The 24,820-nt window shown below is 44.1% G+C and overlaps 1 protein-coding gene across 4 annotated transcripts in view; it reads left to right on the top strand.

Annotated features, from left to right (window-relative positions):
• DENND2B (DENN domain containing 2B) overlaps positions 1-24,820 on the top strand; it is a 158,037-nt gene that overhangs the window by 58,885 nt on the left and 74,332 nt on the right. The window contains exon 1 of one of the 4 annotated variants that reach the window (XM_036028983.1): positions 19,460-19,648. The exons of the other annotated variants lie outside the window; for them this stretch is intronic. The gene's annotated coding sequence lies outside the window, so the exon portion shown is untranslated. Of the gene's footprint in view, positions 1-19,459; positions 19,649-24,820 lie in introns of those variants that run through there. 4 annotated transcript variants of the gene reach the window in all.

Below are 24,820 nucleotides of genomic sequence, written 5' to 3'. Positions count from 1 at the left end.
CAACCAGTACCTAGGTCATAGCTCCTGTACCTTGTTGTGGTAAAGAAAAATATAAACCAGAGGGGGAATCTGGCTGAACCAAAGGCACCTGTCGGTTGAAAGGTCCCTCTCTGATGAGTAGTGTATGTTGTATGGCACTGGGGTAGGGACATGCGTGAGATGGGAGGTGGGCTAAGGGAGAGTGTAAACCCTCAGGCAGAGAGAGCTAGGTATGAAGAGTGGGCAGGTGGTTGGGGCTAAGACAGGAAGTGACATCGTGAAGCTCCTGGCACTTTATTTTCCCAAGAGATACGTTGACTCCCTGGCCCCAGGTGAGCTTTGCCCCAGCAGCAACCACACAGACCACTGTCAGAGGAGTGGCAAGTTGAGATGAGGAGGTTCTAATCTGTTCCTAAAGAGAATGAGTAGACTGCATAGCCCTGTGCATCTTATCTTTAAGTGTAATTATAAAGAGATTTCCTTCTCCAAGTGCAAGAAACAGGAACTTTTGCTGCCAAACTTAGCAGCGTGTTTTAAGTCCCTCAAATCTCCTTTGAGTGCTACCAAAGCTCTCAGCTTTGTTGTTATCTCTTGTTGAAATATAGCCTGGAAAGGTCATATCAACAGTGCCAATTTATGGGCCTGCTGAACCCAGGCAGGCCTAGGGCAGAATAGGGAGTTCCTGGGAGTAGGTGCTTTACAAATTTTCCCTTTGAGTGAGGCTGTTTATAATTTAAGGTTCCTTTTGCTTTAAGAAACCAAACTCTGCAGATTAGGGTCAAACATTTTATTTCTTCTGTTTTACTTCTGTAGGGTCCCCTGGGCAGGAGCTCAGACTCCACAGTAGCTCCCTGTCCAATCAGGAGAAGCTCGGCCTTGTTGCTTAGAGTATGCCCCACATGCCTCACTGGAGGCAAGTTCTCCCAGCACAAAGTTGTGCCAGGATCTCCCATCCTATTTAGTCTATTACCAATTTTTGACCTACTGTATGTTCTGAAGGAGTGATTAAAGAGGTGAAGACCAGATAGTGTACAAGATACACCTGGGGCCTTTTTCTCACTTGTGAAAATCTGAGGATGAGAGAGTCAAACCCGTGTGTGTGTATATGTGTCACTTGGCAAAATGGGTGCCAATAGGAAAGGCAGTTAGAGAACCTGACTGACCCTGGCAGTTGTAAAGAAGTGTGGTACTGGCATGCGAGAGGAAAGTACCTGGGGCCTCTGAGATGAACTTGGCAATGGCAGGGACTGTGGCTTGCTTTCTGTGATTTGACTGACTTAGCTGCTGCGTTCAGAGAATTTAGGCTTTGGAATTTGGAAAGGGAAGACAGCACTGAGTTTCTTATTTTCTTTGCCTCCTTCTAACTCCCGTTTCACTCCCCCCTTTGGGCTCAGACGTAGATGGAAAGACTGCCAGAGAAGTTGCTGTTTTTAAAATAGAATGGGTTCCTGTCTCTCTGAGTTTGTCATCACTGCTGCTCAGCACTGAGTTACTGCTGTCGTCTGCGAGAGCCAGCTATGAGGGTGCTGCTGGTAGGAAGCCGGGTGGGTTTTGTTGACTCCTGAGTCAAGTGCCCAAAAGGAAGTGGCAGGGATCAAGTGAAAAAGACAACAATGGGAACAACTGGAAATTTTTGTTTTATTTCAATCTCATTAAATGGAAATAGAAAAGCTTTTTTTCAATCTCACAACCCTACAACTGTTTGGTCAACCCAGGTGGGCATCAAAACCAGTAGTATCCAGATTTCCTTTTACCTGAAAGACACCCAAGTTCAGATGTCTACATAGCTTTGCTGGGAGGAGTTGAGCCCTGGGAAGCTGCAGACACTAAAGGAGGAAACCGTGGCATTGTGTGTATTTTGCCACAAGGAGAAAAATCAGTGAGGGGAAAGCCATGCAGATCGCAGCACCTGTGGGGGCCTCCCAACCCCCAAGAGCAGTTCACGTTTTGTCAGTGGAGCGTGGGGGTACTACAGTCTCGCTGTGTTCCCTGGGAGTTCATTTCTCCTCAGCCCTTTCTCTTTTTAATTTACAGTCTTTCCCTGAGGTCCAATATTCCACTGCCACCAGTTAGTTGGAGAAAGAAGGGGCTTGGGGACTGTCCAACTCTGCTTCTCTTGTTTGGAAACCAAATTTATTTATTCATTCAATATGTGTTTTTTTGAGAATCCATTTTGTTCTAGGCACTGTTATAAATGCTGGAGATGTAGAGATAACTAAGACAGCCAAGTCCTTGTGTCATGGAGCTTAAAGTATAGTGGGGAGCAGCCAGTAAACAAGCAAACAAGTCAATAAGTGAGATAAAGATCATGGTAAGAGCCGTGAAGGAAATAATGGTGCTGTGAAGGAGAGTAACAGGAACTTGAGAGCCTTTTCAAAAGAAAACTTAGAGAAGGCCTCTCTGAGAATATTACATTTGAGCCACAAGTTCAAGGATGAGAAGAAGCCTTGAAGGTGCCGCAGTGGGGGAGGTACGCTCCTGGGAGAGGGAGCAGCAGAGGCACAGCCCCTGAGGTAGGAAAGAGCTTGGCACGTTGGCAGGACATACAGTCACTGTTGTTAGAACATGGGAGCTCCTGGCTGTGGGCTGTAAGGCGTTGGTTCAGGCAGAGCCTTTGGGCACCGGTAAGGTGTTTGGACAACCAATACAAAGGGTTAGTAAACACACACACACACACACACACACACTCCCCCCCCACACGTATGTTTTTTATTTTTAAAAAGTGTATTAATTTTTGAGACAGAAGGTGGGGGGAGAGAAAGAAACATTGATTTGTTGTTTCAGTTATTTATGCATTTTTTGGTTGATTCTCGTATGTGCTCTGACTGGGGATCAAACCTGCAACCTTGGTGCATCCGGACGACGCTCTAACCAATTGAGCTATTTGAGAGATGGTTGGGTAAAAGGAGCATTCAATTTGATTGAGAAGAATCAAGGATAAAATATGAGCAAATAGGAAAGATCTGGATTAGGGATAGGCACACAGCTGATTAGCTGAAGGAAGTTGAATAAGTATTCAGTTCTGCATATTTTTTGGGATCAGGTAAATGATGTATTTTAAAAATTTCTGTAGATTTAAAGTTCATGTTGTATCATTAGTAGAATGCATACTCTGTTCTGGGCACTGTGTTATACTAGGCATTTTCCCTTGCATCATTTTGGTAAATTCTCCCAACAACCTGTGAGTGAATTTGTTGATATTCTCATGTCTACAGAGGAGGAACTCAGAGTGGCTGACATGCTTGAAATCTAAAGCTGAGTCTGTATGACTCCAAAGAGTGTGCTTTTTGGATACCTCCACTCTGATCTGTATGCCAAGTGTACCTCCTCTTAGTTATCTAAAATAGTTAAGGAGTACTTTTCCCTGCACTTTTATCTGTTGTTTACTGCCATGTTCTCCTTTCTATCCATTGGAAGCTGGGATGGATTTTGTTGAGTTGGATGAGTTTTTTTCCCCCAGCTTTCTCTGAAAGGAGTTCCTGGTTAATACTGAGAATGCCAGTCCTTAATCAAAAACAGGGGAGGGCTGGTGTGTGTGGCAAGACTTGAAAACGACAGCCCGAATCTCCACTCTGCCCGGGTGGGATGAGTGATGATCTTTCTCATTAACACGCCACAAGTAGTTAGTTGGCTTAGATTTTGGTTCCTCCTGTTTCAGGTAAGAAGATGGAAATTGTGTTTGGAAAATTAAAAAATTTGTCAGTAAACTCGAATTTGAAAATGAATTCTGATTTCTTACTTGTCAGGTCTCTTTCAGAGTTTCCACATTTGTTGGAAATGTTTGAGGAAAGAAATTTACTAGGTCGCAACTTTGCACTGGTTGGAAATTGAACATGGACTCATTTCTGTGGGTGGATACTTCTTTTTTAAGGGACTGATCCTGTTTGGATTCTATAAATTAAGGGTTAGGATTCTGAAATGAAAATGTGTAGGGTGTTTATAGATGCTCATTCCTCGGTGTTCTTGGGATCTGTGTTCAGCCAAGCCAGCCGATTTTGTGAAGGACAGAGCAGAGTGAGATAGAATTGCAGATTTATCCCAGATTCCTGACATGTACAAGAATTTCTCTTGTTAAGCAATGGGATTCTCCTTTCCAGTCTTCCCTATTCCTGTCTGTGTTAGTAACTACTTTGCTTCTACAGGAAAAGATAATGTGGTTAGGAAAGATTCCTTAGACAGTGTTTTTTTATCCTTAACATGGATCCACTTGGCAGACAATAGGTGGTCATCTACCAGGAGCAGGTCCACACAGATGAGTCAGGGGATGAGGCTGAAAAGATTGGTCAAGGTCAGATCTTGAGGGGCTTGAAGCCTCTGTGCATTGGGAGATCGTTTTCCTTCTGAAAGCACACAAAGAACACAAATAGAATTTGGTTGGTAGACAAGAAACCTATACAACTATTGGAAGATAGAATTGGAGTGGGAGGAAATTTGTCTGTATCATTGGATGTAACTAAGAGTTGATATTCCAGTCCCTCAAAATTAAGAGCCATCTGGGGGGTCTGAGCTCCATGTTGCAGAGCTCTCTGGAGCTGTGGAGTCATGGTTTGTGGACTTGAGCGTGCCCCAGACTCACCTGGAGAGCTTGTTGCCAATCAGCAGTCCTGAAGTGGGGCCCAAGAATTTGCATTTTTAACAAGCTTGTGAATGCTGCTGCTGCTGCAGACTGGGAACTGCTGCTTAAGAAGCTCCGCAGCTGAGGTTCAAATGAGGCTGAGGGCCAGATGCTAATTCATATGCCTTCTTTCATCAACCTAGAATTTCACGTTTGTACCTTAGAATCTCTCGGGTGGCTTACCCGTAACATCAACAGAGCTGGCCGGTCACAGTGACTCTCCTCACGGTATCCGTGTCACTACCCGAGGAGCTTTCCAGCTATTGCTTGTCTCTAAACAGCCGTTTGAATGATTTTTGGAACATGCCCATTTGGGCACTTGATTCTGTTAGGACAGGTGACCTGTACTCTGGGATAAGCTCTACCCCAGCCTCCGCCCTTCAGCACAGCCTCCTGGGCAGGCTCAGCATAGTGTGTTCTGTTGATTAACCAGGTTTATACAAGACATGCTTGGGAGATTACTTTTTTAGCTCCAGAATACAATTTCAAGGGCAAAGTCCAGTGTTGGCAGCTAATAGGCTGAGAATACCTGGAAGAGAGGCTTTCACTAGACTTTCACTGAGCCAGGCCTCAGTGCCTCTTCCCCCAGGTGTTGGGTTTTCTACTTGCCTGCTGCCCAGGCAGGGAATGTGGGGATGCTTCTCCCAGAGCAGCATGGCTCAAGGCACTGCCCCTTGCAGTTGACTTCAGGTCCTGTGGCTTCAGGTGACACACTTGAGTCAGCAAATATGAACTGCCCTCTCTCCCTGACACCCTCATTTCTTGAGTCTTGGTCTGTATATGCTTCTTTCTCCTCTTGAAAGAAGGATCTTTATTTTTCCTTTGTGGTCAGTGACTCTTAGATTTTCCCCTGGGCCTCTCTCTCTTCTTCCTAAGTTTCTCATTAGTTCAGTACAATCTTAGATTTCTGTCCCAGTGTGAGAAGACATAGTGAAGGTTACCTGACCTAGCACTGCCCAATCTCTTTCATATCCCTGCACACACAGAAAATGATCATTTTTGTAAGGCGCACTGGGATAGAAGGCAGGGAGGCTGCCCAGCATTGAAGGAGCCACCACGTCTGCACAGCTGGAACCCATTCTTGGCATACTGGTTGGGACTCTGATCCAGTCCCAAGTGCCCCAGAAGTCAGGGGTGAGAAAACTGAGCGCCCAAGGTGACGACGCCTGGACCAGGGTCCAGGGCCCTTCATTTCTTCTGATTGCTTAATGTAGGACCTATAATGTGTTACAATTTCAGATTAGCAAGCGTGCAGGAAACTGTGCTAGGTGAACATTTGTTTTAGATTATCTTCCTTTTTTTAAAAAAGAAATAAAACCAATACATTTGTTTTTAAAATGTTTACAAAATAGAAAAATATATGTCAGAATATGATTCTCTCCTATAAACCTATGCCCTAGACATATAATCATTGCTAACAGTTGGGTAACAGTGGATCCTTTTTATTTTACAATAGATTTATATACACATTTATTTTATTTTTAGGATAAAAGGTTTTCCTCTAACCAAAAAAATGGAAAATAAAAAGTGTTGGCAAGGAGGTAGAGAAATCAGAACCCTCATATGTTGTTGGTGGAAATGTAAGTGGTGCAGTTGTGGTAGAACCAAATTCTTCTGGTTCCTCCAGAAGCTGAAACTTGCCATGTGGCCTAGCAATTCCACTTATCTATGTATACACCCAAAATAATTGAAAACAGGGCCTCAGATACTTGTATGCCAATACTGGTTCACAGCAGCTATTCTCAGTAGCCAAAAGGTGGAAACAACCCAAGTGTTTATTCACAGATGAATGAACAAACAAAATGTGGAAAATGCAGTGATTATTCAGCCTAAAAGGGATGAAGTTCTGACGCATGCTACCACATTGATGAACCTTAAAATTGTGTAAAATGAAATAGGCCAGACACACAAGGACAAATATTGTATGATTCTGTTTATATGAAATATCTATAATAGGCGGATTCATAGAAACAGAAAGTAGATTAGAGGCTACTAGGAGTTGAGGGAGAGAGGAGATGGGGATTATTGCTTAATGGTCATCGAGTTTCTTTTTGGGGGGTGATGACAGAGTTTTAGAAAATAGTGGCAATGGTTGCACAACATTGTGAATGCCACTGAGTTGTAAACTTAAAAATGCTTAAAATGGCATAATTTATATATACTTTACCACATAAAAGAAAAAAATGATTATACTCTACTGGAAATTTTTTCACTTGATGATTTACCTAGGGTATTTTTCCATGTCGGTGCATTACTTCTAACGGCAGCATCGTGCTCCTTCAGGTGGATGTATTGAGCTTTAATCACATCCTATTGATGGACAACTGAGTTGTTTTCCAATCTTTTTAAATAGATAGTGCTACAATAAACAGCATGATGCAGCTGTCTTGTCCAAGTGTTCCAGCACTTGTATTACCTTAGGCAAAATTCCTAGAAGGGAAGAAGAGTTGCTGATCAAAGGGTATTATGCTCATTTAAAATGTTAATAAATATTGCCAAACTGCTTTCCAAGGAAGTTGCATCAATTTAGTTCTCATCAACTGTATATAAACCTGCCTGTTTGCACCACACCCTTGGCAATGTGGGTGTTACTCATCTTTGCCAATCTGATAGGTGAAAAAGGATTTATTATTATTACTGTATTTAGGGTTTCTTTAATTATTAGTGAAATTGAATACCCTTATGCTCACTGGAAGTTGTGGTTATTTTTATGTGAATTTTCTGTTCAAATATTTTGTTTATTTTTGTTTGGTCAGTATATTTTTTTGTAGATTTATAAGAACTTTGACATATATACTACATTAGAATGCTTTGCCTTATGTGTTGCTGATATTTTTCTTCTTTTAAAATAATTTTTGGCTTTGTTTATGCTATGTATTTGCCCTTCACATGCTTTAAGTTTTTATGTGGGCAAATAGATGATACTGAATGTCATTGCTTCCCCCCATGGCTTTTGAGTTGGATTTTATGTCATACTTTGAAAACTTTCCTTCACTCATCAGAATTATAAAAATAGTTCATTTTTTATTATTTCAATTTTTATATTTAAACTGTAAGTTTGTAATTGATAAAAACCCAAAATAACCTTTTCTTAGTAATTTGTTTTTCACATAAAATTTGTAAACTTGTCCACTTTAGTGTTTTTAGTGAGTGTGGCTATCCATATTCAAATTCATGTTACACTTCTTATTTAGTATGTACCATAACCATTAAAAACATTTTCTTCAGTATTTTATAAACTCAATGTACAAAAAAATTCTATAATGAGAGAGTCAGATCAAGAAATTGCACCCCTGTCTTCTGATTCCCAACCCTGTTTCTTGTTTGTTTTCTGTTATTCTTACACAGTGCAGCCAGACTCCTTTTCTTCGTGTTTGGGAATAGTTGTATGACTCCCCTTCTGGAAAACTGCACTTGGACACCCTATACCTGGATATTGTGGCACACCAGGCCCAGATATTGAGGTGGGAGCAGGGAGGCAATTGCATGTTGAAGATGTATGGTTTGGTGCTGAGCAGATGGAAGGGCCCAAGTCTGAGGGGATGTTAAGACCCAGGTAGGGTGAGATTCTGTGAAAGGGAAATGGCAGGAAGAAGTGTTAAGAAAATTTCTTAACCTGTTTAGAAGATAGATTAAGGAAGATTTTTGAGAGACGAAAGAGAAAAAATGTTTATTGAGGACTCACTTATGTCCCAGATACTGAACTAATAGGTTCCACCTAGCTGTATTTAAAAAGTCGGTGTTTTGTGCTGGGTTAACAACCTAGGGTTGCTGTTCCTAAGGGTTGCAAACCCGGAAAGAAAAGCCTTATTCAGAGGTCAGATTAAGTACAGTTCTGGGAGCCAAAGTTAGAGTTTGAGAGACCGCGGAAAGTAGCATTGACCCAACATCGTTCCTGCCCCTGTCAGCCAGTGGAGACCAAAATGTTTTTAGCAGAAATGAGCTAAATAAGGAAGCAGAAGGAGAACATACTTCAGATCAGCAAACATTCATTAGGCCCCTTGTAGGACCGGCTGCATGCAGACGTGCAATCCCTGCCCTTCAAGAATTAAATATTTGAATGGACAAGACATATAAAAGGCGAGTACAATGCAGTGTGACTTATGCTGCCGTACATGTGGCACTGGGAGGAAAGGATTAATTCAGTCACTGGTGGGAAGACAGTGAAGAAGAGGAGGGCAAGGCTTCACAGAGGACATGATTCAGATTTTGCAAAAGGCATAGATTTTTTTTTAAGTTTGTACCTTTTGACCATTATGAATAGTTGTTTTTTGAGTGGGCAAGGCAAGGAAGGGCCTTCAAGGTGGAGCGATTAGTATGTGCAGGGGCAGGAGTGAGGCGTGTGTGCAGAGTTCAGCACACCACTGCCTACTGGGCGTTTCACTGTGCGCAGCGGTGCAGGGTGAGCCACGTCAGGATGCGGCTGCACAGACAGGTCTTGGGGCCGTCTATCGCTGTTCTAACTCCACCTCACCCTGAAACATTTTGGGTGTTCAAACAACAGTAATTTTATTGTCTCTCATGGTTTTGGGGGTCTTGCTTGGGGTCTTCTCATGTAGTTTTAGCCAGAGGGTAGTGGGGACTGGAATCAGCTGAAGATTCACTCACCCGTGTGTGTGGTACCTGAGCTGGGAAAACTCAAGCAGCTGGGCCTCCTCAGCTCTGTCCCTTTCACCACCCCCATCATTCCTCCCTGTGGTCCCTCCAGCATGGTGGCCCAGGGGTAGCTAGCTTTCTTGTCAGGTGGCTGAAAGCCAGTGCCCTTAGACTGGCAGAGGTTGCAAGGCCTTTATCTGACTTCTCTTGTCAAGCACCCTCACACATTCCTCGAAATAGTTACAGGAGCCATCTGGTTCAGGGGAGGAATGTCAGCAAATATGCAAAGTTGTTTTGAAATCACCACAGTCATACAGAGAAACTTGCATTTTATGCCATTGGGCCGTTTCCCTGAGACTTCATTCACTGCTTACCATCTTCCCAGTATCACCATGGCCTCTTAGTACCTAAACTACATGATGCCTAAATCAGCTCACTTTCGAGCTTAAGTTTATTTTAAAAGGAAATGCTACCTCACTTTTTAAAAGTAGAAAGTCAATATTATTTACTGTGCACAGAAGATAACTTTTAAAGTAAATTCAATAAACCCTGGCTGGTATGGCTTAGTGGATTGAGTGCTGGCCTGCAAACCGAAAGGTCGCCTCTTGGATTCCCAGTCTGGGCACATGCCAAGGTTGTGGGCCAGGTCTCCAGTTGGGGGCACATGAGAGGCAACCACACATTGATGTTTCTGTCTTTCTCTTTGTCCCTCCCTTCCCCTCTCTCTAATAATAAATAAAATCTTAAAAAAAAATAAAGCAAACACATACAAAAAAACAAAAAAGTTAAAAATTTTAGCTACATACTGCTGTCTATGAAAGTCTTTTAAGAGTTTATCAGGTGTTAAAGACAGAAGCAAATGAAGACTTTCTTCGTAATCTAGTGAGAAGGTTTGAAAGAATTAAAGTGTGAATGCCTTAGTCACCCTGTGACACATGCATTGAGTGCTGTATGACACGGAGTTAGTGCCCCCCCCCCCCCCCCCCCCCCCCTGTGCAGCCCTTACCACATGGTGGGAAACTCTGCTTGGGCAAAGATGCTGCCAGAAGGATTTGAGCGCTGGAGTGATAGGGCTAAATTTGCAGGGTCACTCGGCTGTGCAGAGAGCAGACCTGAAGAAAATAAAAGCAGGAACAAGGAGATGGTTTTTAGGAAATTATTGCAATAATCCAAGCGATTGGCATTAAAATCTGAATTAAGAGTGGCAGGAGAACAGGAAGTGCGTATGAGACATTAAGGAGGTGGAATTTGCAGGACTTGGTGATGGATTGAACCAGAGTAAGGAGAGTGAAAAGTCAGGGATGAGCTGTAGAAACCTGTATGACTTTGTGGGAAAAGTACTGGAGGGGAAAGTGTTTAGTTAGGAGTGAAGTGGGAAACAACGAGTTCGGATTGAAGCATTCCTTTTTCTTAAAATTTTTAACATGCATTCATTGTCGTGTGATGGATTTATCTGATTGTTTCTTTGGAGTATTGAGTATTTTTTAGGTTCTTCCTCTCCTATATTTTCTGTAAACTAAATTAGATATAGAGCCTTGATTAGTTTTTGATTTAAGAATTTTTGAAGGGAAAACCCCTTTATAAATGATACAGCAGATCAGAGGCACAAAATGCCTGGTTTTCCCACCATTATTTGCTAAATTTGTGACCAAATTTATGCTAAATTTGGTCACTCCTTAAGGTAGTGCCAGCCAAATTACTCCACTGTAAAATTATAGTTTTCATTTTATAACTAGCAGATAATCTGTGGGTGACCTTTGGCACTCTTCCCCATCAATCTTTCACTTAAGTGGTTTTATTTTTTAACTTTTTATTATGGAAGATGTCAAACACACACAAAAGTAGACAGAACAGAAGATGAACGCCCATATATCCACCATCCAGCCTCAACTATTATCAGCACGTGGACTAGCTTGTTTTATCTTTATCCTTGTCTACCAACCCTTTCTCTACTGCAGTTTTGGAAGCAAAAAAAAGCACCATACCATTTCCTCCATAAATACTTCAGAATGCATCCCCAAAAGATCTTTCAGACGTATTTTAGACATGTTGAGCTCTGACCAGCACTTTTTAGTTGTTTTCCCTGGGAATGCAGTGTGCTGATGATTGATCGATCTGGAGTGAGGGCTTTGCAAGTAGGTATAGTGGAAGGATAAAGGGGCTAGGGATTTGAGGGTGAAGGATCATGGATTCTCACCTGGAAGCACAGAAAAGTGGTGGCTGATAGAAACTAGGGAAGAGAGACTTGGCCAAGGTCAAAGGGCAGCTGTTGGGTAGTAAAAAGGTCAAGAGGTAGGCAGGAAGGGAAACTGGTCAGGGAGTAGGATTTTGCAGGACAAGATTGAGATGTGTAGTCTCAGGCATCAACAAGTTCCCAGGTTTGTCCACGGATATGGGGGACTAAAGTAACACTGAAGTCAGGGATCAGTCGTGAGACAGGAGTTTTGAGTGGATCCATCCACGTAGGGATTGAAGGTGCCAGGATGAAGAGAGGGCTGTCAGGGAGAGCCCGGTGCATGTCAAGGCAGGAGACGGTGCATACACCTGTGAAGGGTCCGAAGATGAGGGGCAGCTGCTTTACAGCAGAGCGGTAACACTGTGGGATAGGCTGGAAGCTCGGTTGGTGGTGGGAGAAAGTGAGTGAAGAAAATACAAAAGATTTTAAACAACTTTTAAGCTTCTTCGCTCTAGAAGACACTGCTGTCCACTGGTCAGGGTGGGAAGAAACTACTGGGGCAGGGGGATCAATATGGAACAGGAAAAGAATTGTGATGTGTGGGGGTGGGGGTTGACGCAGGAGCACTCAAGAGGAGACACCCTCGATCACCTAAGCAGTGCCAGTATTAGGGGAGCTGGGCAGGAGATGGCAGTGAGCCCCCACTCACCATTTTATCCCTAAGGGATCCTTTGGTCTAGCAGCCCCTGATGCCTTTTGATTGAGGTTTACTTTGCTAGACACTCTTTGTGAGGATATTTTTGCATTCTTTACACTTTGGTTACAGGTTTCGGGTAAGGGCAGGTAGAAGGGTTGCCTGTCTCTGGAGAAGGCCTGGTCCAGGGAAGTCCTAGCATCTTCTGCCACTGGTGACCACTTGTCTCTTAAACTAGAAATCCATTGAAGCCTTAGGACTAGAGGTGGAGGTGCTCCTTTCTGACCTTGTCAGTGATTCTCATCGTTGCCCCTAAAATATGAGGCAAGGCATACACACACACAGTGGGGGGCAAATGTAGGTTTACAGCTGTGTATGTGAAATGCAGAGTTTATTCTTATAATCTTACTTATTGCATTATTTTCCATATGAACAACTGTAAACCTACTTTTGCCTCCACCCTGTGTGTGTGTGTGTGTGTGTCTGTCTATCTGTATCTATCTCCTGGGTCATTATCATCAAGCCTGTGGGAAAGAAGCGTGTTGTAGGTTTCATTTTTGAAGAACTTTGAGCTAAAGTCATGGACTTGTGGATGAGCCAGAAATGAAACCTTGAAGTGAAAATTCTTACCCCTAAGATATCTCTTGAAATAATACTTTCAGGGTGATCATCACTGAAGGAGAAGAGGTTAAAGGGGAGTCAGGAGAAAAGAAGGCCGACCTGGCTTAATCCCAGCATCTCTTTGATTCCAAAGCAAACAGAGCCTGTGCCCAGTGGAGTCTGCAAGTGGGATGATTTCTCACTATCTTGCCAAACACCTATTTTTAAGGGAGTGACTGACCCACAGACTTACATGGCTTTTATGAGTTTTATTGTGGAGAGAAAAGTGTTTCTCTTAGGCTGCATTTGGAGCTCATTTCCTGCTAACTTGGCTGATGTGTGTGTATGTGTGTATGAGTGTGTGCACACGTGTGCATGCATGTGCACATGTGTGCATGTCTGTATGTGAGAGCAGAAATGTCTGCTCTGCTTTATGCATCTCTACCTGGAAGATAATGATACTTATTTGTATATGAATAATAATGTAAAACATATAAAATATGTTTACATACATCACTTCATCGGCTTCATGGTCTGTCCTTTCAGAAGAGGAACTGAGGTGGCTGGCTGCAGAGGACGTCATGAAGACAGCACCCCACTGTACTTAGTGGAAGGGACAAAAACTTGAAAGTCAGACCTAGTTTGAATTCTGGCTTCTCCTTTGACTAAGCTCTATGACGTTTGGTTTTAGTTTTACTTAGTAAAATAGAATTGATAACATTTACTTCATAGGGTAGTTTTAGAGTATTAACTGAATTAACATAATTAACACCTGGGAACAATGCTTGGCACACAGTAGCTACCTGGCAAAGAGAGGCCTTAGTCATGTTAATGACACAGAAACAGAGCATCAACACCAAAGAAAAGAAGAGCATGCAAACGTCCTAATCTAGTCCATTAAGATGGATTCTATGAATGGCCTTGGACTTTGAGTTCCTTGGTAGTCATAGAAACTGACTTTCTGATACTTTTTACCTTTAGGAAAGAGGAAACATACCATTTTCTCAAGGCAGACAAAGTTTGCTTTTTAATGCTATATTTGTATGAGATTTCTTATGTGGGTATCTTTGTTGGAGATGCTGAATAATAACATAGACAGTATTCCTTACCATTTTTAATCAAGAGTTGCTTTTTTTTCTTGTTTTACAACTGCAAGGACACTTCTTCACTACTTTTACAGCAGATGCTTATGCGGTCTCGATTTCTGATAGCTCTCTTGTGGTGACTGCTAATAAAATACGATGTACTGTGTGAAATTGCAGCTCGGTGAAAACCACCTGCAAGGAGCTGAGCTCCTGGTGTAGCTATATAGCTTCCCAGTGACCTAACTGATAGAAAAATGGAGCTTAAAATACCCACGGGCATGGCTATTCATCACACTCCTTAGATGGTCCTTTTTAAACATCGCTTTTTTTTTTGTTGGGCTTTTGTAAGAGTTGGACAGAAGTCAATTCAGAAATCCTGAATCCTATATTCTCCACTCTATTCTGTATTTCCAACTGAAAGCAGATCCATAGACTTTGGGAAACAGATGGAAGGACTGACTTTCTACTAGAAAGTTAAGGCCCTGTAACTTGTGTTCTTGCCTGCATTAAAACATTATGGATTTTGTTTAGTCTTTATAATAGCCCTGGGAGGGAAGGACACTGACCAAATGTTTCATTGTCTTTGAAGCACCAGGCATTGGACTTTTCCTTCATTTACAAACGGGAGGCTGACTCAGTGTGGAGCGATCTGGTGAACAACCCATTGCCTCCCTTTCCTTTCTTCTCCTCCATCTCCTGGGTCGTAAATGCCAGACAGGGCTGCCCTTTGCTTTATTTCTGATCTGGAAATGACGATCATCACTCCTAGATAATACCAGCTCTGGGCAGTTGCTGAATGGTGCTCACATCACAAGCAAATCACGGGATTATAGTGACCCAGGGAGAGATCCTAGTTGGGGGTGGATGACTTTTCCAGAAGATGGAAAACAACGACAGGGCAGGGAGGTGACCACTTTCAAAATGCAGAAGGGCCCCTTGCTGTCTTTCATCTTTCTTGGTCAGAGGCAGGTAGAATGAGGGGAATTTGAGGCACTGAAGAATTCGCATGTGTATACTTGGTCCTACCTTTTTCTCTTTGCAGCAGTGATCTTAGAAAACAGGAAAAACTGCCATGATCACAATCAGTGTTTGATGCAAAGGAAAACTGACGGTGGTTTTTCCCAACATAGGGCAGATTCAGGCTTCGCAGCCTGGGGTGCAGTGACTGCTCATGGAGATGCAGATAGCTGACTCCTTGGATGAGATCCACAGTCTGAAAGTACAGTGGATACCCATGGGCTCTCAGATAGTGTACCTTCCTATGCTTTCTTAACAACTGTCAGCCCTCAGGCTTGTGGAATAGGGATGACACACCCAGAAGGAAGATACATGTGCTAAGAGAACGTCTGTATTGGTTTATAGATGCCACACAGCCAGTACTTTCCTGGTTGGTTCAGGTTTTAGATGTTTCCCGTTTGCCTGTGTGCAGGACTGGCTTGGGGTTACCACCTAGCTTTGCCAGCCTTCTTTTCTTGCCCTGCGCCTTGAGCTTCCCTAGCCTTTATCTCACTAAGTCTAGAGAAATAGAATTGCTGGTTGTGTAGTGGACACCAAGGCCACTGTGAAACCATTTGCCTCAGTCACCCTCTTCATCCCAGACAGTTCAGTCCTAACTGGCATTTCCTTAGGGCTTCTGAAGGTACATAAGGAGTGGGAGTGGGAGGAGGTGTTCTTACGATGGACTCTATACCAAGAAGCTTAACCAAGAGTCTACTTCCTGTTGCTGAAGCTCCACCAAAAGAAGCTGGTCTCCATGGCAGGTTCAGAATGTGAAACGGAGTACAAATTATTATTAGCATTTTGTGAGGGATTTGGGAACTGTGCAGTTCTCTCTGACTCCTACTCTCTGTCCTTCAGGCAGGGACAGCTCTCCCCAACTGACTCCTGACCTCTTGCTGCCTTCAGGTTCCTGAAGATTCTCGCCCCAGGTGAAAACCTTGGAGCCTTCCCCGAGCTCTTGTTTTTGCAGAGTTGTTATGTTGCTGTCTGTAATCTCTGTCTCTCTCTTTTGCTAACCTTCTTTTGTGCAAAATTAACTCACTTTATTGATTTTTTTAATAATAAAAGAAATAGCCCTGGCTGGGGTGACTCAGTGGATTGAGCACTGGACTGCTAAGCAAAGGGTCACGAGTTCAATTCCCAGTCAGGGCAAATGACTGGGTTGTGGGCCAGGTCCACAGAAGTGGGTGCGAGAGAGGCAGCCACACATTGATGTTTCTCTTCTTCTCTTTCTCTTTCCCTCTCTCTAAAAATAAATAAATACAATCTTAAAAAATAGTAATAAAAGAAATACATGCTCATTGCAGAATACTTGTACATAAAAATATTAGAAAGGAAGTAAAGAAAAAACACATTCTTCTACCAGAGATAACATAATTACTGTTAATTTTTTGGTATATATTCTTTTGCATCTTTTTCCTTATATGTTTTAGATAAGCTTTTTAAAAATATGTACAAATATAGCATTGTTCTGTAAGTTACTTTTTGGACTAATATTATTTTACAGTCTTTAATGATGTATACAAATTCCTTGTATGGATGAGTCATTATTTAATTAATCTTCTGGATGACGGACTTTTGGGTTATTTTTATTATTTTGTATTAAAATCTATGTGGTGATATAGATCTATACAGCTATCCATCTGTTCCTACTTGTGTGTTCAGGATAAATTTCTATAAATGGAATTGACAAATCAAAAGGTATGTAATATATTTAAATTATGTAAATAGTATCTTAAATTTTAAGTATGTGAAAAAGAAAAGAATTTATGTACTAACAAACCTATGTACCTGTCACCCAAATTTAATGAATATTAACATTTGCCATATTTATTTCAGAACACCTATTGTAAAAAAATTTTAATATGACAGAAATGGCTAAATCTTTTTCCAGTCCTTTCTCCCTACAATTACTATGCCTCATCACCACATATATCTTATCCTTGTATATATATGTGTCCATAACTGATGTGTAGTATAGTGTATTTTAAAGTTCCATGCACATGACAGCCTTCCTGCATGCAGCCTTTTGCTGTTTGATTTGTTTCATTCAACCTCATTTTTGAAAAGTATGCATGTGTAAAATCATTCACTTTAATCGGCCTATGGTGCACCATTGTATGGCAGTGAGATGGTGAAAGTGTTTCTGCTTTTTGTGTATTAAAAACAATGCTGCAATGAGCATCCTTGTATGAGGAGTGCACAGGAGTTTATGTACCCTCGGCACCTGAGGTGGGGCCTGCTCTCCAGCTTTGCTAGTCTCTACCAGAGTGCTCTCCATGCTGCTTGTGTGGATTTACCAGCAGAGTGCACAGGTTTCCACTTCCCCAGATCTTTGCCAACGCTCAGAGATTCTACACCTCTCGGTATTTTCTAACCTGATGAGTATGAAATAATATCTCATTGCTTTAATTTGCATTCTCCTGGTTTACCAGAGAGCTTGAGCATTGCTTCATATGTGATTGACTATTTGGGATTCCTTTTCTTTGGCTTGTCTGTTCATATCTTTTACATGGTTTTCAGTTGTTTTTTTCTCTTTCTTGTTGATTTTCAAAGTTTGTATTCTGTGCTTTGCAGTTATTTTCTTCCTGCTTGTGGCCTGTCTATTAAAAGTTGTGCCAGTTTAAGGCACCTCCCCCAGTGTATGAGAATGCCCCATTCGCCACACCTTGCCTTTCTCTCAGTAGGTATAGTTCTGTTGTCTCGACTGATCTGGTAGACAAAAGTGGTACCGCCTCCTGTTTTCTGCCTTTTCCTTGAGTAGTATTACCTCTTTATTATAGCTGAAATGTGGTTTTTCTATGAAGAGCTCACTCTCTGTGACCCACTCGCATAAAGCAACTTCATCCCCTCCCCCGCTCTCTGTTCTCACTTACCTTGTTTCTAGCCCTGCCTGGCAGCCTTCCCCAGGTGAAGTCAGTCTCTCTCTTCATGTATATCTCCCCTCCTCGCTCTTGGTGGTGACTAGGGGGTCAGCACTTGACTTCCATGTTAATTGCTTACAACTGTCTTCATGTGGCCCCTTCCTGGCATAATTATTATGGACTTGAGAGTTTACACTGAGAATCCTTCAGTGCTGCGGCCTCACAGTCTCTCGGTCTTTTTAACTCTAAGACTTCTCTTCATTCCTTTTAAGGTGCTCATAGCATGGCCATTCCTTTAGCCTAATCACTTGCAGGTTTTCCATTTTCAGGATCCTAAACTTTGAAATTCCCTTCCTTCCTCAATATCCTGAATATCTACACCTCCTATTCGTTCACTGCCCACTCCAGACAGCTGGTTCTCTGGCGTTTCCCTGGTTTGTACAGCCTCTCAGTTGCCCTTGATACTTCCCACTTTTTTTCCTATTCAGCCTGAACCGCAAAGACAAGAATTCCAGGCAGGTGCTTGATTGCTGGAGCTACTTCCTTTTCTTATGCTTCCTGTGATCTTCAGTCCTGATGGACTGTATGGTTGAATTTTTCTGCTATAGCCCCTAGATTTCTGATTGCATACAGCTTTATCTTTAAGAAGCATAACAGTTCCTGACTCATCATTCCTTCATCAGAAAATATCTGTGATTTCCCAGAGAAAATATAAGATCCTTGATTTGACTCTAAGATCTGACTTTTCTCTGTCTTTCTAGCTTTTCCTTCTCCTGGGTCTACTTCCAGCTAAACTCCCACCAGACTGAACAGCTTGTTCTTGGTGTTTCTGTCACTTTTGCGCCTCTAAGACTCTGCTCTTATAGTTCCATCTGCTCAGGGTCGCCCCTTTATCCTCTTGCCATTTGATCTTCCAGGCCCAGAGCTAGGGCACCCCTCTCTATGAAACCTTCCTGCTTCTTCAAGTGGAAATAATCCCCCTCTACCCAAGTCATACATTTCTGCCTTCTAATGACACTTAACACAGTTTTCCTGGTATTTGTTATCTTTATGTGTCTATAGTACCCACCTTACTAGAATGTGAGCTCTCTGAGGATGGACGTGTGCCTTATGTGCATTGGAGTTCCCACCAGCACGAAGCATTCCAGTTCACGTGTGGTTGCTGTTTGGTATGTTTTAGTCGAATGCATGTGTGATTGTATGTGTGCGTGGAAGGAGGAGAGACTGTACTAACAATTTCATACCCTTCTCCTGCTCTCGTCAGTAAAGAACCAGGCTTAGCTTGACATAGACCCACAGAAGAGTAGACCAAGCTGCTGACCCACGTTGCAGTTGGGAGAGCATGAAGCTTGTCCTGTTGTGGGAGCAGGAACCTTGAGTCCAAGAGTTCTGTTGGGATGTTTTGGGCTCAGGGAGTCAGGCTGCCTGCGTTCTATGCACTGCAGGGAGAGGGTTTCAGAGGAGTGTGGGAAAAGGAAACACTGAGAAAGCTCTTGGCAGAGGTGGGAGCAGAGGGACTGGAGAGTGTGGCTACTCTGTGGTGAGGGTTTTATGCTCGGCAAGTCAGGCTGGCCTCTTTCCTCCCTCCCTCCCAGGGCTGAGCCGCAGTTGGGTAAGGGAGAACCTACAGGCATATTTGCCGTTCTTCCTGTCCTGGGATCTGGTGTCATTGTCCAGCTCTTCATCTCAAACGGCCTCCTGTCTCATTCTGTCCAACTACTGTTTGTCTTGAAGGTCTGGCTCACATTTCCTCTCCCACGGAAATCCTGTCCCGAGCTACTCCAGCCCCTCCACTCCCACCTATTGTACTTCAGAGTGCTTTTGGTCTGCGTCTCACATTTGAATTATTTCCTATTGCGTCTTGTTTCCCTAAGTTAGTCTGTGAGCTCCATGAGTACAAGAATCACCTCTCTCGTTTTCTTCTCTCTGTGGAAACAAAGCAGTGATCAGCAATTACTGTCAATTTCATTGAGGAGCCTAATACTAGAACTTGGAAGATTATCTGTAGCAGAATAACTGAAGATGGGAAAGGACATAAAGGTAAAACTTGGCCTTGGGCTGGTTCTCTGGAGTCTGGGTCTGGGAGACAATGCCTGTTCATCTGTACAGCCTTCTAGTGTACAAGGGAGGAGGGAGGGCTTCCTGAGTTCTGGCTTTGGAAACCTGCTTTCCCACAGCAGTCTGCACCTGGGCAGGTAAGGGGATGAGGTATTCAGGGTGTGTCTTCCAGGGAAGGAGAGGGAGGGCTGGTGGCTGAGGCCCATCTGGCAGTGACCATGCCCTCCTCCTGAGGATGTGGGGCTATAGGCATCATGAGAGACTAGAACTTGACTCATCCTTGACCAGTCTCTTCCCTGAGCTGGAAGCAGGACTGGGAGCAGCAAGCCAGCTGGCTGACTTGCCTTTTCTGCCTTAAAGTACTTTGTTTCTGTTGCTAGCAACAGACATGGGTAGTATAAATAAAACACAGACACTCAGGCACATAGATACATACAGAGACTGAAACTTGGAGTTGTCAGGAGCAGAGGGAGGGGTTGAATGGAAGGGGGCTGAAAATGTGCAGCTAAGCCTCTGAGGATACTTAGTGTGCCCCGGGCCCTCCCTCCAGCCTTTGGCCATCACCCTCCTGGTAGGGGCGACTGAGTCGGGGGAGCCTGGCAGTCAAGGAGGAGATGACATTCTCCGGATGCCACAGGTTTCAAAGACTAGCTGCTTGCTTCAGTTGGATGCAAAGGTTTGCTCAGCCAGATACTCCTCCAGGCTAGAAGCTGGTGACCTGAGGGCCGATGGCAGCTTCTTCCCTTCTGTCCTGCCCTCTCTTTGAGGCTTCGCTCATTGATCCCTTGGGGTGCTCACAGGTGGTGTACACTGGTCAGCAGTAGCCGTGGCCTTTCCGGCGATCCTGACTGTAAAAGCCCCCTGAGGTCTGCACACCTAAACATGCGACTGGTGGTTTGGGTAAGCTCCAGAGAGGTGAGCGCTTCCTTAGCGCGGACTTAGAGGGATTCAGCCTGCTGGGAGGGGTGGTCTTATCAGCGGGAGGCTGAGTAGTCAGTGCTGTAAGAAGTAACAGTTGCATCTCTTATGAGATGGGCTTCTTCAGATAGGTTGTGATGAGGAAGACTCTGGGTCTCCATTGCTGGAAATACAAATAGGGACAGATTAGGTATCCTCCCTTCCTCCCCAGTTCTCAAAGGTATCTCAGGTTACACCTGGAAAACCTCTTCCGTTTCTGAGTTGGGGGAGAAAGGAGCTGCAGTGATAGGATATGTCATGTTATGTCACGGTTACTATGTGTATTACTACAGGAGTTAAAGGACCAAGATACATGTGAGTGGGCTACCTCTTTTTATAATTTAAGAGGTATGCAAGACGATCCCTATAATAATAGCAACCTAACTCATATTCTGACAACTTGTCCTGACTAGGGCGGAGAGGAGTGGACTCACTGTTAGGGTCTAAGAATTGCATCTTGCCCTAGAGAGGCCTGAGGGGGTCTCCTCCATGTGACCTCTGTCACCCATGCAGTCATGGTGGCAGGAGGTCTGGGATCTCTCGAGGAAAGCTTTGGTCATTTTCCCTCTGTTCTCTGGCTTAGGGCAGGACTGTGAGGCTCTGTGCCTGGTCCTTAGCAGGAGGAGTTGACGAGGGCTATTATTGAATCGGGTGGGACCCAGCCTAGCTGTGAAGCTAATAAAACTTCAAAGCCAGGCAGAAGGCAGCGCTACTCAAGCTGGTCAGAGAATGACGGTTCTTGCAGCAATATGCTCCAAACCACCAGGCCTGGCTGGCTTCTTGGAAAGGTTGAAGGAGAGTCAAGAAGACCTCACCTCACTGTACTTTCTGTCCCATACTCACCGTGACCCTCACAAGTATCACAGCAAGCTGCCTGTGGGGTCTGGTGATTGACTCCCCTACCTGTGATTCAGGTGAGCAGGGATGTTCATGTTGAAGCCCCGCCCACCAGTTAGGAGCCTGTAGGATTGTGTTATTTTCCTTACTGTGTCCTTGGTGCCTGGCCTAGTGCCTGGCACAGAGCAAGTGCTTGGTCATTGTTTAGGGATGGAATGACTTCCCAGCCTCCATTTAAGAGGGACCTTCGACTGGGCCTTGGAGCACAGATAGGATGTGGATAAGCAGAGAGGAAGGAGAGTGCTCTAGGCTGGAAATGGTCTCAGCATAAAAGCACGGAGACAGCAGTGGACATCTTTGGAGCAGTCTCCTGTCTGGAGAGAGAAGTGCATTTGTGTGTGTGTCTTTGGGTGGAGGGGCAGGAAGGGTGTGGGAGAAGGGTGGTTGAAGAGGAGAAAGGAAGAGGGAATGGAGGTTGGTGGGTAGCGTTTGACAAGGTGCTGGAAGAAGTGCAGGAATCTGGATATGATGTGGTTGGCAGTTAAGGACCCCAGAGGAATGGCATGATGCTGTTGATGTTCCAGGATGCTAAGTTTGCCATTTATGAGCAAGGAGAACTAGAGATGGAAGAATAAAGGGAACTGATAATGATAACAGTAATACTTCATTCACATTTATTTAGTGCATCCCATGGGCTGGCACTTGATAAAGCCCTCCATATATAATCAGATCGTTGTAGTAAACTAGATATGAGGCGATGAGCTGGAAAAAATTTGCACAAAAGATGATATAGTCAGTTTCTTCATATTTGGCTATGTTTGGCTCTTATGTGGTTAAATATGAAACGGCTCCAAGGACATCTTCTTCCTGGGCTCTGCTTCCGAAAACTTGTCCTTGAAGCTGGAGCTGTTATCTGGCATGGCTGGGCTGCTGAGCTTTCGCATACTCCCTGCCAGGAACTAATGTCCTTGGGCCTCAGCTGGGGTGTGTCCCCAATTCAGCCATCTGGAAGGTCAGTGAAATCAGCCACTAGAATGTGCCCATTAGTGCTTCGAGGGGTTACAACCTGTCAGTGGAATCCTGAGCCTGGGAACTGCTTCTCTCACAGAGCTTCTCAAAGTTGGAACAGGCTAACTTCTAGCACTCACTGATCCCTTATTTGGACACTAAATTTTCAGGGTGAGATTGGACTCCTGCTTTGGTTTAGGGGAGTGTTTTAAGAATCTGGTATCCGTGTGAGAGTGAGTGAACTCAAAGAGAGAATGTAGCCTCAGAGCCACACCTTTCTTCACCTGATTCTCTTCTTGGCCCCCAGCCCATCCACTTATAAGACCAGACTGGGGCCCCTGTCCCTTCACTTGCCCACTGTCCCCTCACCTCAGTTTTCCCAGGGGGGACATGGACAACACATCACGGAGCCAGGAGTCAGGGTGGCTGAGGCTCGAGAGTCTGGCCCCCAGGGTTGAGGACGACTTCATGCTCAGCCTTGGGGCTTGTCTCTTGGCTTTGAGGAACAAATTGTGCCCATTGACTGGGTGGATTTGCAGTTTTTCAGCCCAGCTGTCTGTGAGACCAGGAGAGTGCAGGAAGGGGTATGGTTGTGGGGGTGGGTGGTAGCGGCGCTGTGGAGGGTGAAAAAATCTTTTTTGGCAACTTTGAGAGCGTATTTGCCCTGCCCACCCTGCACTATGGGCAGCTAATCATACTGGAAGCCCAACTCTGTCATCCTCCGGCTTTCCTTCTGGCTGACCCCTGCCAACCTCAGGGAAGTAATTCAGCTCACGGCAGTGATATTGGATGCTGTTGGAGGAAGGGAAAGCAGGAAGAACATATTTCTGTCAACAAAGGTGTGCTTTCACTAGTTGGAACTTGCTGTAAGACGGCCTTCAGCTCTTTGGGTGATTACTGTGGGCTTAAAGTGTAATGTCGTAAGTGGAAGAGGCTGTAAATCATGAGGACAGGTAGGGCCTCCAACGGCAGTTGCCAGGAACCCAAGGTAAAGGCTGACTGAGCTGAGAAACTGCTACTGCCCAGGAAGAAAGTGCTTTGGCAGTGGTAAGTCCTTTGCGTGCGATGTCTTATTTAATCTGCACAGCAGCATGTCATAGTTGGACCTGTCATCTCCGTGTCATAGATGAGGAAGATGAAGCTTGGAAAGGTTAGGTAACTCCTCCATTGCTTCATTTCTAGCAGGGGCAGAGCTGGAATGTATACCAGAGTCTACTCTTTCCCCCTTATTCCTTATAGAGGAAACCAAGCCATTGATTTTAGAAGACTTTTTACTTTAAAAGAGTTTTAGGCCCTGGCTGGTATAGCTCAGTGGATTGAGCACAGGCTTGTGAACCAAAGGGTCACCAGTTCGATTCCTAGTCAGGGCACATGCCTAGGTTGCGGTCCAGGTCCCCAGTTGGGGGAACGTGAGGGGCAACCACACATTGAAGTTTCTCTCCCTCTCTCCCTCCCTTCCCCTCTCTCTAAAAAATAAATAAATAAAATCTTTTTAAAAATGAAATAGTTTTAGACTTACAGAAAAGTTATAAGGATAGTACAGAGAGTTCCTATATCCCCTGCAGGCCATTCATGTTTTTTCTTCCTTTTCTGATCCATTTTATGAGGATCCATTGGGGATGGGTACAGATTTATAGTGAGAACATTTTGTCTAAAGATTACAACTTGGTGACTTTTCAGCTTGAATTTTTTTTTAAATTCTCACCCGAGGACATGTTCATTGATTTTAGAGAGAGGAAGGGGGAGAGACAGACAGACAGACAGACAGACATCAGTGTGAGAGAGGAACATCGATCAGTTGCCTTCCATATGTACCTGGACTGTGGCTCTAACCTGAAACCTAGGTATATGCGCTGACTGGAATCAAACCTGCAACCTTTTTGGTGTGTAGGACAGTGCTCTAACCAAGTGAGCCACCTGGTCAGGGCGTGGCTAGGATTTTTGAAAGTCTCTCAGAGTATGTTATTTCTTCCCCAAACCCACTTCATCTCAGCTGGGCTAGAGCTGGCTTTGACATCTGCTTTCAGAGTTAAATACCCTACTTTCTGACTCCCTCAGTAGGGCTGGATAACCACTGAGTTTCAGAGAGTCAGGGAAGGCAGGTAGCTAGAGAGGATGCCTAGAAGCATGGTTCTGGACATTCTTCTGTCTGCTGGGGCAGGGACCAGGGAGTGTTAATAGTTTCAGCTGGTGTCTCGTGGCGTGTAGCCAGAACCCTCCTAGGGACACAGGGAGTATCTGTGTGGTGAAGGCTGTTCCCTTGGATGCTCTCTGGAGTTTCTCATTGCATTCACTGTGCAGAGTGGTTTGCAGTAGTCGCTGCTCTGAGCCTAGGCCCCAGTCTGCAAGCAG

The sequence above is a fragment of the Phyllostomus discolor genome, chromosome 6 (assembly GCF_004126475.2).
Source record: "Phyllostomus discolor isolate MPI-MPIP mPhyDis1 chromosome 6, mPhyDis1.pri.v3, whole genome shotgun sequence".
Classification (NCBI taxonomy): Eukaryota; Metazoa; Chordata; class Mammalia; order Chiroptera; family Phyllostomidae; genus Phyllostomus; species Phyllostomus discolor.
The sequence above is the reverse complement of the archived record's forward strand: the minus strand, read 5'-3'. Positions and strand labels throughout refer to the sequence as shown.